This window comes from Protopterus annectens, chromosome 5.part0, assembly GCF_019279795.1.
Source record: "Protopterus annectens isolate FY-2018-M chromosome 5.part0, PAN1.0, whole genome shotgun sequence".
Lineage (NCBI taxonomy): Eukaryota > Metazoa > Chordata > Ceratodontiformes > Protopteridae > Protopterus > Protopterus annectens.
The window spans coordinates 1,119,400,310-1,119,416,233 of NC_056735.1; the positions used below are offsets into that span (position 1 = coordinate 1,119,400,310).

The following is a 15,924-nucleotide window of genomic DNA, read 5'->3' on the forward strand; positions in this document are numbered from 1 at the left end:
GCCATGGCTTCTATTTTATTTTCCTTTAAATTAGAGTATATAGTAGCTTCAGGTGGTATAAAACAATTATGTACCACCATGTCAGCCAAGTTTCTACTTCTCCATTAAGAAACTTTCACCTGATTTTTTATCAGATATTTAAAATCTTTATCATTAGTTACCATTTTCCAATATTTTTTTAACTTCCCTAACCATAACTTCTGTCAGTACATTAAATGTTGTGACATAATAAACCTCTTTATCACCCACTTTGGTCTTTCCTTCATTATTTCTACCTCTTCTTGTCACTTCATTGCTATTTCCATTTGCTTCACCTTTCCTCAATGCCTACTTGTTGTTTCATATCTGCATTCTTTTACTTTATTCTTAGATTATTCCACTATTTGTTTATTCTACCCCCTCTCTATAAACATATTTTCTGTTTTTAGCAGTTCATATTCAAAAACATCATCAGAATTGCATAGTTTATTTAATCTTAAAAAATCATTGTATGGCAATACAGCTATTAAATGGCTTGCATGGCAACTAGTGCCATATAAAAAGGCATTATTCTAGCCAGATTTCCTATGAACTGTTGTTTCAAGGTCATTAATATCTAGATCCAAAAATGTAACTTTCTTAACCATTTGTATGCCATCAAATTTAAAGCCAAAAACATTATTACGTAAATCATCTATAAAGGGCTGAACTTCGCTTATATTTCCATCATACAAGAATATTAAATTGTCTGTAAACCTAAAATAATGAACTACTTGGTTTTTAAAGAACAGATGTGTGTGTGTATATATATATATATATATATATATATATATATATATATATATATATATATATTCTACTTCAAACTTTACCATCACAATATTTGCATACATAGGGGCAAATGCTGCCCCCATTGCAGGTCCTTGCAACTGATGGTAAATTTCACTATTAAACAGAAAAAAGTTATTTTTTAAACAAAAATCTGTTAGTTCTATTATAAAGTGGGTCAGTGCAGAATCACCCAAGAAATACCATAATGCCGCAATACGATTACTATGCCTTATATTTGTGTATAGACTTTTAACATCTAGGCAAAGCCAGTACATACTGTCCTTCCAAACTTCTTTTCTAATTTTACATAAAAAATCCTGGCTGTCCTTGATAAATGAAGGTAAAGCAAACACATACATTTTTAAATACTCATGCAACAAAATGCAAATATTCTTTAAAAAAATATTTTTCAGCTGAAACTATTGGTCTACCACTTAAATTCTTTAAGCAGTAGAACTCTGCAATACATGCATTTTCTGTACTAAACTTTTTAAAATCATTCTTAAAGTATCCTAAGCGTAGGCCTTTCTGAATCAAAACTTCATATTCTTTTATAGCTTTGTCATACTGCTTCACATGACATTTTTCATATACTTTTTCATCTTTTAAATGAGCAAGACACATTTCAACATATTGCATATGACTTAGTATTACTACTTGATTCCCTTTATCTGATCTTTTTACTACTATCCTTCTATCTGCACACAATGTTTTAAAAGCCATCCATTCATTCTTTGTCAGGTTGTAAAATATATTTTGTTTTTCACTTTCAAAATCTTTACATAATTTTTCAACAACAAAATTCAATGTCATAATAAAACTCTGTATATTAACATTCAAAAAAGGTGGAATAAATTTTGATTTAACCCCTACAGCTTCTGTATTCAAATTACTACAGGCATTGATTTCATCATCATACAAATCAATTTCATCTGAAATACATGAATAAAAAGATTCATTAAAGCTTTCATTAAAACTGTTGTTTACGTTTTCTAATTGATTCACATCTTGCATTTGATTCCCACTTTGCCTATTAAAATAATCAATTAAGTGCAACTTCCTACTTAATTGAAATAACTCACTTTTTATTACACGTAACCTAGGCAAAGCCGTAGGTATAAATTTTAACCTTAAGTTTAAAACAGAAATTGCCATTTCTGGCACATCCATAACTGACAAATTAAGCACCAACCTTTGGGTAAAAGTATCTTATTATCATATTTCTTGTGACCTCTGTTTCTGCCCTTTCCCCAGTCATTTCTACTCCTTTTCTTCCCCTGGTAATGGTTTCCTGCCTCATTCTGAAACTGATTATTAAAATCAGTTGAATTTCTGGTTGCCGGTAATAGCGGATATTCCTCAGCATCAAATTTTCCTTCCATTGGGCCATCAGTTTCTTCTGAAGTGGCAAAAGATACAGAAGCTTTAGCCAACATGTTCTTTTGGTTCATATCTCCACCGTATGTTCGCCCCAGTCTATTACATCTGCATTTCCATAAAAACACCATTTCATTGTTGTAGTACCTGATATCTCTTGTAATTTTGTTACTCTTTCTCTCTACAGGTTCATTCTCCAAAGTTATCAGTTTTTTTATTTATATCCCCCAGTAGTTCATCCATTTTAGAGCTACTAAGATGCCTTTGTAGGTCAGAGCAAATCCACTTAGCTTCCTCTTTTAATTTCTGTTGCTTTAACAAATCTCTTTAAACTAGAATTTTAACCCATTCCATGGCACAATGATATGCTGCTGCTAGCCACCTTTGTTTAAACAACATATCTCCCTTACTTGGTAAATCAAAAGGTGTAGTAGGGGATTTAAATGCCCTTAATCTCCTTGGGGCTATTTCAAGTTCCACATACCTCTTCAGGCACAAAACATTTAGATGCGTATTTGTTTCCTTCCACAGCAAGCCTTCCAATTTCTCACATAGTTCACAGAATTCAGCAGGTAGAGTGCTTCCTCCTTTAGAACCCACCGTTTAAAATGGATTATTGAAACGTCCATGACTTTATCATCGTTATATTTGGATAGAACTAAATCCCCCTTTAAACCAATACCAAACAATGGTCTATACCTCTTACTCCATGCATTGGCAACTTCAGTACAAATCCAAATAATACAATCATGGGGGTAAACTCTCTTGAAGAACATAATTTCAAGTCTTTGCTTTTTCTGCTAAAAAAATCTCTTTCATGGAAATCATTGTCACTAACCTCACAAACTGCCCTTTTACCAAACTTTGCTTACAAGAAAAAGGGCGACAGCTAGTGCAGTTTAAATAACTGTTAGAGACTGTGGACTTTCTATGAATGTGAGCAACAAATCCCCCTTGTTCCTCATTATAGAAACATCCAAATAACTTATCTGTCCAATTTCAAGTGAGTATATGAAGCTGACAAAATCAGCTGATCCATTCAAAAATTCAATAAAATTATGTGTCATTGTATCCAAAGTGTTCCAAAAAATAAAAACAACATAATCCAGACATCTAAGGTATAGATTGCAGCCTGGAGTGAATCTAAAATTAAAAAAAAAAAATTATTCTCTCAACTCCATATTAGCTTATACAAGGGCACAACCTGAACCCATCACTACCCTTTAGCCTGCTTATAAAATTTTTCAAAATGCAAAAAAAAGAAGTTATGTCCTTACCATAACGTTCCATGTGAGCTGTTCATCTTGCCTTTTTGTTCCTACACGTGGGTTTGGAGCCGATCCCTCGGCTCCGAGTCGGCCGCTTTTCAAGCACAGACTCTCAGAGAAGCTCCAGACCTAGTGTATATCCCATGATGCTGTACTGTAAATCCTCAGATCTAGTATGCTGCAACCAAGACAGCCTACAGGAAGAAATAGAACTATAGTGCCTACCTATCTAGGTAGCTATAAGTTTGTAGAAGGAAGAAACAGTCTGTTCCAAAAGACAGGCTGACAAAACTCGACCAATCCACCAAGGCAACCATCTTTCTCAACTGGAGGGGGAAGGTGGGCGGGAATGTAAGAACAAAAAGGCGAGATGAACAACTCACATGGAACGTTATGGTAAGGACATAACTTCTTTATGTGAAGTTGTTCTATCTTAAAACACGATAAAAACAAAACAAGTAATCCAAAAAACTGAAAACACCACACTGGCCACAGAATAAAGTATGGTTAGCGCTTTTGTTTATATAAATTAAATAAACTTCATCAGACAAACATACAGAGGAAATGACTCTTTAAATACAAAATCAAAATGACATCACATCCTACCATAAAAAAATACAAATTTAAAATATTTAAACTATTTAAATTTTAAAAATACATAAATGTTGCATATTCCATACATAAAAAACATTTAAAAATATTATCCTAACGAATTAAAGCTTTTAACTTCAATAAACTCATGATGGAAACGGTGTCATTTAATCCAGGAGACACCGAAGCGTTCAGCTTCAATTGCCATAATAATTCCTTCTCCTCCAATAATAAGGAAATGGGCCCACCCCTTTTATTATCAATAATTTTTTCTATAACTAAAAATTGGAATTCATGATCAGGAAAGGCTGAAACATGTCTTGCTAAAGCATTAGTTAAGTTACATTTAGCTATAGCATAGACATGTTCGTAAATTCTATTCTTGATAGCCCTATCCGTTTTTCCTATATAGTATGAGGGGCAATTATGGCATAATGCCAAATAAACAACCCCTTTACTATTACAGTTGAATTTATCAGTAAGGTAGAATCTTTTCCCATTGATTTCAAAATGCTTCGTCACTAATACGTATTTGCACATTCTACAAGCTCCACATTTTCCCATCCCATTATGTGGTTTATAGTTCTCCCTCTGTTTAAATTCTAAAATGGTTTTCAAATTTCTCCCTTTCTTGTACACAATATTAGGAGATGAACCTAAACATTCTTTTAAAAAGGCATCATCTGAGATAAATGACCAATTTTTTGAAATAATGGTTCTGATGGAGAAAACATCCTTTGAAAAAGTTGTTATAAAATTAGTCCCAACAAGATCCTTACCATAATCATTATTGACCATAGGAACCATTATTGTTGACTCACAAGAAATATTATTCATGTCAACCTCATTTAGTTCTCCATCAGTTGCATCATCTAATATATTCACCATATTTTCAGAATAGGTGAAAAAATTCCTTGCTCTCTCTTAAATGTGACTTCTCTAACTAATTAATTAATTAGCGAGAGTGGGTAACCTCTGCTTTGAAACATTTCACTAAGTATTAGACATTCATCCAAATAATCTACCTCCAAAGTAGACATTCTCGATGCTCTGACTAACTGTCCCTTAACTACTCCACGCTTTTGGTATAAGGGATGGCAGCTTGAAAAATCTAGAAATGAATTAGAATATGTAGATTTCCGAAATATTCTGGATGTAAATATACTCAGTTCATAGTTTTTAGATAATAAAACATCTAAATAACTAATAGAATTTTCTTGAAACTCAAAAGTGAATTCAAGAAAATTAGTAGAACAATTCATTTCCAGGACAAAAGATTCTGCTGAATCTCTATCCCCATTCCACAGAATGAAAAAATCGTCTAGGTAACGAGTGTACCAGACAACTTTCTCTTTAAACAAGGAGAATTCAAATAAAACATTCTTTTCCCATGCTGCCATGACTGCATTAGCAAAGCTGCCCCCACATGGGGAGCCCATTGCTATTCCAGTTTTTTGCAAAAAGTATTTTTCATTAAACATGAAATAATTATTAGCTAGAACCAGTTCTAATAAATAAATCAAAACATCTATGTCACTACCAGGCATTCCTTCATCCAAAAGAAAGTCCCTGACCAATTCGCATCCAATATCTCGTGGGATGTAAGTATAAAGGTCTCGGACATCTATTGTTAGGAAATTAAATTCACAATTGAAAGGAACCAGGTTTACAGCTTCAAGGAATGCCCAGTAATCTTTACATATCTGTCTCTTATTCTTTAAGAAATTTTTTAATTTACAATCAATATACTTGGCACAACCATATGTTATGGATTGTCTGCCATCAATAATTGGTCTCCAGGGAGGTGAGGCTAAGGATTTATGAATTTTCGGTAATCCAAAAAGCTTCGGAATGTTTTTTATGTATGGAATATGCAAAATTTATGTATTTTTTAAATTTAAATAGTTTAAATTTGTATTTTGTATGGTAGGATGTGATGTCATTTTGATTTTGTATTTAAAGAGTCATTTCCTCTGTATGTTTGTCTGATGAAGTTTATTTAATTTATATAAATGAAAGCGCTAACCATACTTTATTCTGTGGCCAGTGTGGTGTTTTAAGTTGTTCTATCTTGCCATTTTGTTCCTACATGTGGGTAGCATCCCAAGCACCCTAATCCTGGGTGTCTCACGGGAGAACATTCCTGAGCACAGTGGAACCAAAGGAAGCCCTGTCCCTGGAGGTCCTGTCCACTTTGTAATAAGTGATAAACGTGTGAAGTTTTGACCACGTGGCAGTTGCACAGATGGTATCCAAGGGCAAACGAGCTGTATGAGCTAATGACGTAGAAACAGCCCGGGTAGAATGGGCTTTAACGTTAGTTGTTAATGGCTGATTAGTGGAGGAATAAATGAATTTAATGCAGTCAGAAAGCCACTTGGATAATGTGATTTTTGATACTGCAAAACCTTTCTTATTCTCTGCGTAAGAGACAAAGAGTTGATCCGATTGTCTGAAATCCTTCGTTCTATCCAGGTAGAATCTCAATTGTCTGTGTACATCAAGCTTGTGTAACATATACTCCAGTCTGTTGGTATGGTGTCTAAAGAAGGTTGGAAGCTCAATGGACTGATTTAAGTTAGTTTCTGAATAGACCTTGGGAAGAAAGGTAGGGTTAGTCCTGAGGGAGACCCTATCAGGGTGAAAATCAAATATGGGAGCTTGGAGGACAAGGCCTGAAGTTCGGAGACCCTACGTGCAAATGTAATGGCTACCAGAAATATAGTTTTCCAAGACAGAAACTTTAAGTGACATGATGAGACGGGTTCGAAGGGGGCGAGCATCAATTGGGATAAAACCAGATTCAAATTCCAGGGAGAGACAGGGTGTCTGATAGGTGGTCTGAGGGTGGGTTCCTTTTAAGAATGCCTTACATAGTCTATGGGACATGATGTTAGACCTGTTAAACCCTACATGGAAATTGGAAATAGCAGCCAGTTGAACTCTATTGGTGGCAGCTGCTGCGCCATCATGGAACAAGGAAGACAAGAACTCTAAGATGGTATAAATAGGTGCCACATAAGGGTCAATGTCATGATGAGAATCCCAGTGAATAAATCGTTTCCATTTGCTATTATATAGCTTCCTGGTAGACAGTTTATGAGAGGAAACTATAATATGTTGGACCACGGGAGACAAATCTTGAGACCTGGCTAATATGGAAATTGGAGCAGCCAAGCTGTCAGTTTTAGGGAGATGAGGGAGGGATGAAGAACTCCCGACGAATGAGTCAGAAGATCTGGCACTGGGTCCAGGATCCATAGTTCTTCCACTTGATACTTCTGCAGGAAGGGGAACCAAATCTGCCGAGGCCAAGACGGGGCTATCAAAATCACAGTCCTTCCCAGACTTTTGGCTTTCTGTATGAATTTGGGAATTAGGGGAATTGGTGGGAAGGCATAAAGGAGGCCCGGGGTCCAATCGTGTACGAGCACGTCGCTCGGGTTATTCCCCGGTGGGGGATAAAGGGCAAAGTAGCTGCTGCATTTGGCATTCATCGGAGATGCAAATAGGTCGCAGCAAGGCTGGCCCCATCTGTGGAAAATCTTATCCGCCACCTGTTGTTTGAGAGACCACTCATGAGGCAACAGCATGGCCCTGCTTAGCTTGTCCGCTATCATGGTGGATGACCCCAGGATGTGCGTTGCTATCAGAAAGCGCCCGGCGGTTACAGCCCATTGCCAAATTCTTAGGGCCTCTCGGCATAAGGGATATGATCTGGTTCCCCCTTGCTTGTTTATGTACTAGACTACCGACATGTTGTCCGTCTGGATAGCAATTGTACCTGGAGGAAGAAAGTCGTGAAAGTGTTGCAACGCCAGGAACTCCACTCTCAGCTCTAGGACATTTATGTGCAAATGTGATTCCATGTTTGACCAAGTGCCTTGGACAGTCTTTCCCTGAAATAGCCCCCCACCCCACCCTATCAGGAAAGCATCCGTGGTCACTGTGGCTGTGGGTTGGGGAAGAATAAAGGGATGTCCTATTATCACTTGGTCGCTCTTCAACCACCAACTGAGATCCTTCTTGCAAAGATTCATTAACCGGATCTCGTGTGACATGGGCAGTCATTGGTAAGACCATTGTGCGAAGAGTAGCCACTGGAGTATCCACATGTGCATGCACCCTAACGGGACTGCTATCAGTGTGGCTGCCATTGTGCCTAATAGCTGCAGTATCTGGGACGCAGGAGCTTTGTTCTGGACCAACAGACTGGATAACTGACTTTTTAGAGATAAGATTCTTGCTTGAGGCAACCTGATCCTTGAATTGACGGTGTCCAGTTCTGCTCCTATAAATGTAATATGCTGCGAGGGTGATAACGCAGATTTTTCGAAGTTTAAGGTTATGCCCAACTGGGAACAAAAGTTTATGGTGTAGTCTCTTGCTTGGATTAGTTGATGTCTGGAGGTGGTGGTGAGGAGCCAGTCGTCCAGATATGGAAACACCCGGAATCCCAAATGTCTCAGGTGAGCCGTGACCACTGCCATACATTTGGTGAACACCCTGGAGGCTGTGGTGAGACCAAAGGGCAGGGCTCTGAATTGGTAATGACTGGCCCCCAGCCGGAAACGCAGGTGATCTCTGGATGATCTGTCCATTTTCATGTGGTAGTAAGCATCCTTGAGATCTATAGAGCACATCCAATCGCCCGTTGCTAAGAATCAATTGAAGCGTGACCATCCGGAACTTTTCCTTCTTGATGAAGGTGTTGAGTTTGCTGAGGTCCAGTATGGGCCTCCAGTCCCCCGTTTTCTTTGGAACTAAAAAAGAACCTTGAGTAAGTTCCGGATCCTATTTGGTCCACCGGGACTAGCTGGATGACTCTTTTGTCTAACAGGTTTCGGATTTCTATGGCTGCTAGCTTTCTCAGACTGGGTGGAACATCTGGAATCCTTGTATACATATGGGGGGGGGGAGTTTTGTAAAGGGATTGTAGTAACCTCTGGCAATGATGCTTTTTACCCAATAATCTGTTGTAATGTTTAGCCAGGCATTTGGGTATAAAGCCAAGTGACCCCTGACTGCCTCCAGAGAAGGACAGCCGGGCTTCCTTTCAGGAACGCTGATAGGGCTTACCAGAGAACTGCTCCCTGTCGCCCTAGTTTTTCAGACTGCCTCTGTCGTTTGGACGGCGTCTTCCATTTTTTCCCCCTCCTCTGCCCCTAGAGGGGGTATCAGTAGGTGTGGTTTGAAAAGCTCCTTGGGGTTTTCGGAACCACATTTTTCCACTTCATTGCCCTTTGGGGTACGATCTAGTTGGAGTGGAAAAACGGACTCCTACATCAGACAGAGTCTTTCCTTCTTGTTCACACCTAGTAAGTATCTCCTTAATTTTGGGTCTGACCAAGGCGGACCCATCGAATGGGGTATTGACGAAGGAAGATTTGAAGGCTTCCGCAAAGGAGCAAAGGCACATCCAGGACTGTCTCTGAAGAGCTTATCGCTGAGCCTGCCGCCCTACTCGATCCACGGGCAGCATAAGAAATGAGTTGCATGGATGAGTTTACTATTGAATTGAGGGTGTTGAGTTGTGCAGTCACCTTCTCAGAAACTGCATCAGTTGTGTTACCCTGGAGAGTATCTCCCAGCTCTTTTAGGAGATCTCGTTGAAGGCGGGTAAAATGTGTCAGGTAGTTGAGCGATGTCATGGAAAATGCCGCAGAACTAAATATGCATTTCCCATACCTGTCCATCGTTCTAGAATCCCTATTAGGAGGATGGACAGAAGAAGAGGTTTCTGACATCTCTTTTTTGGTGGCTGTCGCCACCATCATGGCATCAACCGGGACTCCCTTCATAAGAAAAGCCTTCTCAGTAGGGGAAGTAATAAACTTGTTGGGCCTCTGAGGGCCCGGTTCCACTGAGTCAGGGGACTCCCACGCCCTTCGAGCAACCAGCTCCATCAATTCATCAAAGGGCGGGGCAACCCAGGAGGTGGATGGTTGAGATCCAAAGGCCTTCGGGAGGACCGACTCGTCCTCAGTAGGGGCAAGGGACTGCCAATCACCCCTCTGTCTTAAGATCTCCAAAATGTCTGCAAATGAGACATCCTCTGAGGGGGATCATGGGGACCCTTCTAATTCTCCAAGTCGGTATCCGATGTCAGGGATTCCTGTGGGGAATCCAAGTGCCTCCTCTTGCACAGTCTCTTCCTAGGTACTTTATCGATGGGAGCATCTGGTGAAGTCCCTAGAGAGGAGGGGCCACCCAATGGGGACACCTGAGGCCCTGGATCTCGACACTTGGTGGGGACCTGTGGGAAAGAGGTAGAATGAGGCCCTTTAGGGGGAAGGGAAGACAGATCCGAGGAGGTAGTGGTCTTAGCAGACATGACCTTCCTCATGGCATCGAAGGCACCAGAATCTCGGTCCAAGAAGTCTGTCGGCACCGAAGAGGCCAGCAGCTCTCCCCGAGCCGAGACCCCTCGCTCCAATCCAGAGGACGGAGCTGAAGCCACCTGCGCCGAGGCCCCGAGGGGAAGGGTCGGAACAGAGATATCGGTTCGATTCTCCATCCTGGAGCCAGCGAGGGACTGTCGGCCCTGAGACTCCCCGGTCGGAACCGAGGAGATCAAGGTCGATGGAGCCGGGGGAGGTGGATCAAACCTCGGCTCCGAGGGCTCTACCAAAATCGGTTCCACCCGCCCCGGCTCCGAGAGCTGGACTGGCTTCGGAGGAGGAGGGGGAGAAATTATGGCTGGGGTTTCATGCTTCAAAGCCTAGTGGCTCGAAACAGACAGCAATTTGGCCAGGGCCAGGTTCTCTGAGAGCCTCTTAACCACTTGGTCCAGGTCCACATCAGAAAGCCTCGAAGAATGCGTCGAGGGATGGGTTGAAGGAGCCGAAGATGGTACCGATTGAAGAATTGGAGGCTGAGGAGTCTCCAATATTGGATCCACAACTGGGCTCCAAGGTAGAGGATCGATACACGGCTCCAAGGGCTGTGGAGCCGATGCATGAACCATACCAGAGGAACTCGGAGCCGATGACTTGGGCTCCGAGGATCCCTTGGAAGACTTCAACCCCTTCAAAGCCTTGGAAGAGAGGTTGGCCTTGTCTAAAGTAGCCTGAAAATCAGGCGTCAGAAGTCCCCTATCTACCAGCTTCCTGCGCCTTTCCAAGAGAACCCTGGCGCTAAAGGAGTGGCAGAAAGAGCACACCTCCTGTAGGTGAACAGAACCCAAACAGTACACGCAGGTGGAGTGGTTGTTTGTAACAGACATTTTTTGACCGCACTCACACCTTTTGAATCCTGACTTTTGTTTCTCTGGCATGTTAACAATACAAATTCAGGTCCCTGAATTTTCAGTATAATAATGAAACAGTTATCTGTGTAAATATTAACTACAACACTAATTTAACTAAGAACTGACTTCTTACAGGATATATGTCAGTATATATAACTAAATACCTATAGATTATATAATGAAGAAAGGAGAGCACACACACAAAAGCTGACTGAGCCCTGTCACACCCAAACAGATAAGAGAGGCCTAAAAGCCCTGAATAGAAATACTTCACAAATTTTTAACTAGAGCTAAACAAACAGGCTATAGCCCAATACTATAGAATAACACTTCTAATTTAATGATATATAATACTATTATTCAGAAAAATCTTCTATTAATATTGAAAAAATAAGTCACACTGGCCCGAGATTCCTCCGATGAGCTGTAGATCCATTGCAGCGGCAAACTAGATCTGGGGATTTACAGTAGAGCATCATGGGATATACACTAGGTCTCGAGCTTCTCTGAGAGTCTGAGCTTGAAAAGCGGCCGACTCGGAGCCAAGGAATCGGCTCCGAACCCATGTGTAGGAACAAAACGGTGAGACAGAACAACTTCACATCATTGTTATTTAGTATATATCGATAAAAAGGTGTATCTCAATAGGTAATAAAAACTCACAATCAAATACTGCATAATGGATCAGACTCATTCTAGCTTCCTGGGGTATACAAGAAAATAAATCTATAATGTCAATGGTGAGAAACCTAATATGCTTGTTCCAGGGTCTATATTAGCAAATCAAAAAACCCTTTAATCAAATACCTAAATGTTGACACCTATAACGCGAACCGCAAAAATCCTGAATGCACTAAACAGCGAAAAATAAAATAATGAACTGTCATAGTTGGCCAACCCCACCACCCACTACATACTACCTACCCAAATAAAATAAACCACATACATACACTAACCAAATCCTACTTCTAGTCTAAAGTAAAGCACCAAAACCCTACTTCTAACCCTACACTAAACCCCACAAACACAACTAACTATGCACTATCCTTAACCCCTCCCTAACCCTAAGGTCTGTAACTACCGCACATTTCCCCTACAGACATACCCCCAAAACAAATACATAATACACATACATACAGCTAAATAAAACCCTGCTTCTAACGCTACACAAAATCTTACATACATTACCTATCTATTAACTTACCTTAACCCACATCCTAACCCTAAAGTCCTATCTAGCACACACTTACCTTACGGAGCTATACCGCAGAAGGGCCAACCATTGCACTTTGACATTTCCATTTTTGCTGTTTCGGATGTTCGGCGTTTCTGTATTTTGCGCAATACGTGTCGCTCTTTTCGTATTTGCAGTTATGGTCTTTCGCACTGCTAATAGGAACCCCTTGTTCCATGATCCACTGTAGATTCTTTCCAGGAAAAAAAAGGATTTTTTTTCAAATGGAAATATACTCAAAATCCAAAGAAAACCTATAGTGCATGTCCATTACAACTTTGCTGAATGCATTTTCAGTACAAGTACAATGAAGAGATGTTCATTTAAATCTGGTGGGCTAGTGGCATCCAACAAAAATTATCACAATAATCCCTTATGTTCTAAACAGAACTCAAAACTGACCACCCCTAGAGTCCCTAGGTACCTTTTCCAAAACTGCCAAGTTAAATTTTACCCATACAGGACATTTTAAAGAGTGCGTATAAACAGCAATGTTTAAATTCTTTTTTGTTATATCATAGCAGTGCTCACTAACTCTCCTAAGTAAAGTCTTTCAGTTTTCCTTATGCAAAATGCTGTACATCTGGAGCAAGTTAAGAATAACAGCACCACACTAGCTCCACAGTTACCATTAAATAAATTCAATCTGTATTTTAATCTATGTGTCACTTGGTTGAGAATAAAGCACATTGCTTACAATACCCACATTTAGGTATGCCCATAATTCTTGCCCTATGCTTAAAAACATCAGGGCCATCTTTCCCTTGCCTCTCAAATGACTTTCTTAATTTCATCCCATTTTTATATACAAAATTAAGATTTTTACAAAATAATATATACAAATGTTCATCCACCTTGAAAATATTCCCAAATTGCCTTAACAATATTCCTAATATATGCCAAATCCATGTTATTTTGTAGTAGTACCACCCTCTCAAATGATTTCTTATTACCACTGGGAACTTCCAGGGTTAATACATTAATTGCATCTATAGCTACAGTATTAGTATCCATTGGTATCCACCAGCAAATTCAGCACTAATCTTAACAATAAACTCATAGGGGTAACCCTTCTATAAGAACATCGTCTTTTCCAAATGTTTCCCTGTTAGTGTGCCATATCACCACTGATAGTTTAAGCCACTCCTGTCTGCCACTGTTGTGTGGCAGACATACATTACCAGATTCACCCCCTGCCTATCAAGCTTGCCTCTGTCACAGAATATTTTAATGTACAGGTGTCAAAAAGGACTAAAGGTCTAAAAGGGACTGAAACTGGTGGGAGAGCCTTGTCCCAGTGTAACCTCTACAATCACAAGTTAGTTACTGCTAGATCTGAGCATGTAAGTAGAGAAGCTAGTCTACACTGTATCAGCTGCAAGCATTACAGGAAAGTCTAATGACAGATGGGAGATAGAGTACATTTGAAAGGATTATATCATCATTGTTTTGAAAATGAGATGTATGTGTGTTAAAAGTGATAGCAACACCCTCTCCTCGTGTAAATCTACAGATCAGACCTGTGGATGAAGACATTGTTACCTAGATCAGGAATCACACACATACATTGATACAAGTGAGTTGGAGTAATTGCTGTATTCAAACGCCTACCTATCTCACAGTCTAGAATAAATTGTATCAATTGCAAGTTACATATCCTTTCATTTATAGACATTGTGGAAGAGTGAGTGATATGTAGCTATTTCACATTATGGTTAACTGACCATGCCAATGATGGCTACGCCAGAAATTTACTTTTAAAGACAATTCTGATGGCGTTGCTGGACGACCAAATAATTATACTTATAAGGACAATTTAAATAATTTATATAAATTACTGCACAAATATAGGACTTTAAATGTGGAAAATACATATTTGAATGAATGTATTTCTAAAAACATTGTACCGAAGGGTCTACGGTTATATAAATATCCCAATAATGTTATACCAGGTTCTAATTTCCACCTGGAATTGTTGGAAATTTTCAATAAATGTGGTCTAGAAATGTTGCAGCTCATGGTTAGGGAAAATAGTAGGATTCAGGATGATATTTATAAGGACATAGAGGCTCTGGATAAAGTGATTACTAATGATCTTATGTTCTCTATAGAAGAAGAGAAGGTTAAATATTTTAATATGAGGAAGGAAATAGATAAAAATATGGATGATTTAATACTCAGGAAAAATTAAAAAGATGGAAAGGGATGTTTGTGAATATAAGAACAAAATGAGTTAGCCCAACCCCCCACATAAAAAATATATGCAAGAGGGCCATTATCATAACAACATTCATCACAATAGAGGTAAACCTGAACCTATTGTTATTATGGATGAAGAACCCTCATATGAGGATGAATTTCCCTCATTAAGGAGGTCCGAAAGAATAATGAATAGGCAAGGGGAAAGGGAAGAGAATTTTCACTGGAGAGGGGGAAGAAGGGGAAGAGGGAAATATTAAAACTACCCTTAATATTACCTACCCCCCCTACCACGGAGGAAATTTTAAATGAGGAAAATAAATGGACCTATGACAATTTTCACATTTATAATTTCATTTCATTAGTGTTACAGAAAGGTCACTTTAAACTACTATCTAAAGGGTTTAAGTTTATACCTACTACTAAGGGTGACCTAGCAAAATCATTGATAGAAATAAAATTATTTCTTAGGAAAATAAATTTAAAGTTGCTTTTACCCAATAACACTATATATAGTCCCAGTTCTAATTTGAAACGTAAGTCCACCTTTAATCCTCCATTACATCCACAACTTAAAAGTCTTGAGAAAGTTTTAGAGAAAGAAATTAGAAAAGAAGAATTAAATGAGATGAGATTTCACATTAATTTGAGCAATGAAGAAAAACAAATATTAAAAGACTTAAAAACTGACTCAAATTTAAGAATAATGAAACCGGATAAAGGGGGAGGTATTGTCATAATGGAAAATATAGAATATGAAAGTAGGATGTGTAATATTCTTTGGGATGAAAACAAATATCAAGCAGTATCAAAAAAACGAGATTAATATAGCATACAATAAAATAGATATTTCTTTAAATGAGATGGTAATGGAAGGTTTAATCAATCTTGAAACTCATAATTTTTTGAAGGTAGAAAAACCCAAAGTACCTATTATATTTGGCATACCCAAAATACATAAGAATATGACAGATCCCCCATTAAGACCTATTGTTTCTGCTGACGGCTCTAAAACCCATTCTTTAGCTAAATTTGTGGATAACATGACAAAAAAACTGTGGCTTGATAGAGAACAAATATTAAAAGATTCCTGGGATTTATTGCAGACCATTGCTAGCTTTAATAATATAGAGAATTTAACATTTGTCACTATAGATGTAATTGATTTGTTTTCCTCCATACCATATGCTGAAGGA

The 15,924-nt window shown here is 38.9% G+C and overlaps 1 protein-coding gene across 1 annotated transcript in view; it reads right to left on the minus strand.

Moving 5' to 3' along the window:
* The window catches only part of LOC122802330 (mannosyl-oligosaccharide 1,2-alpha-mannosidase IB-like), a 2,920,195-nt gene that overhangs the window by 1,162,466 nt on the left and 1,741,805 nt on the right, over positions 1-15,924 (minus strand). The window lies entirely within an intron of this gene.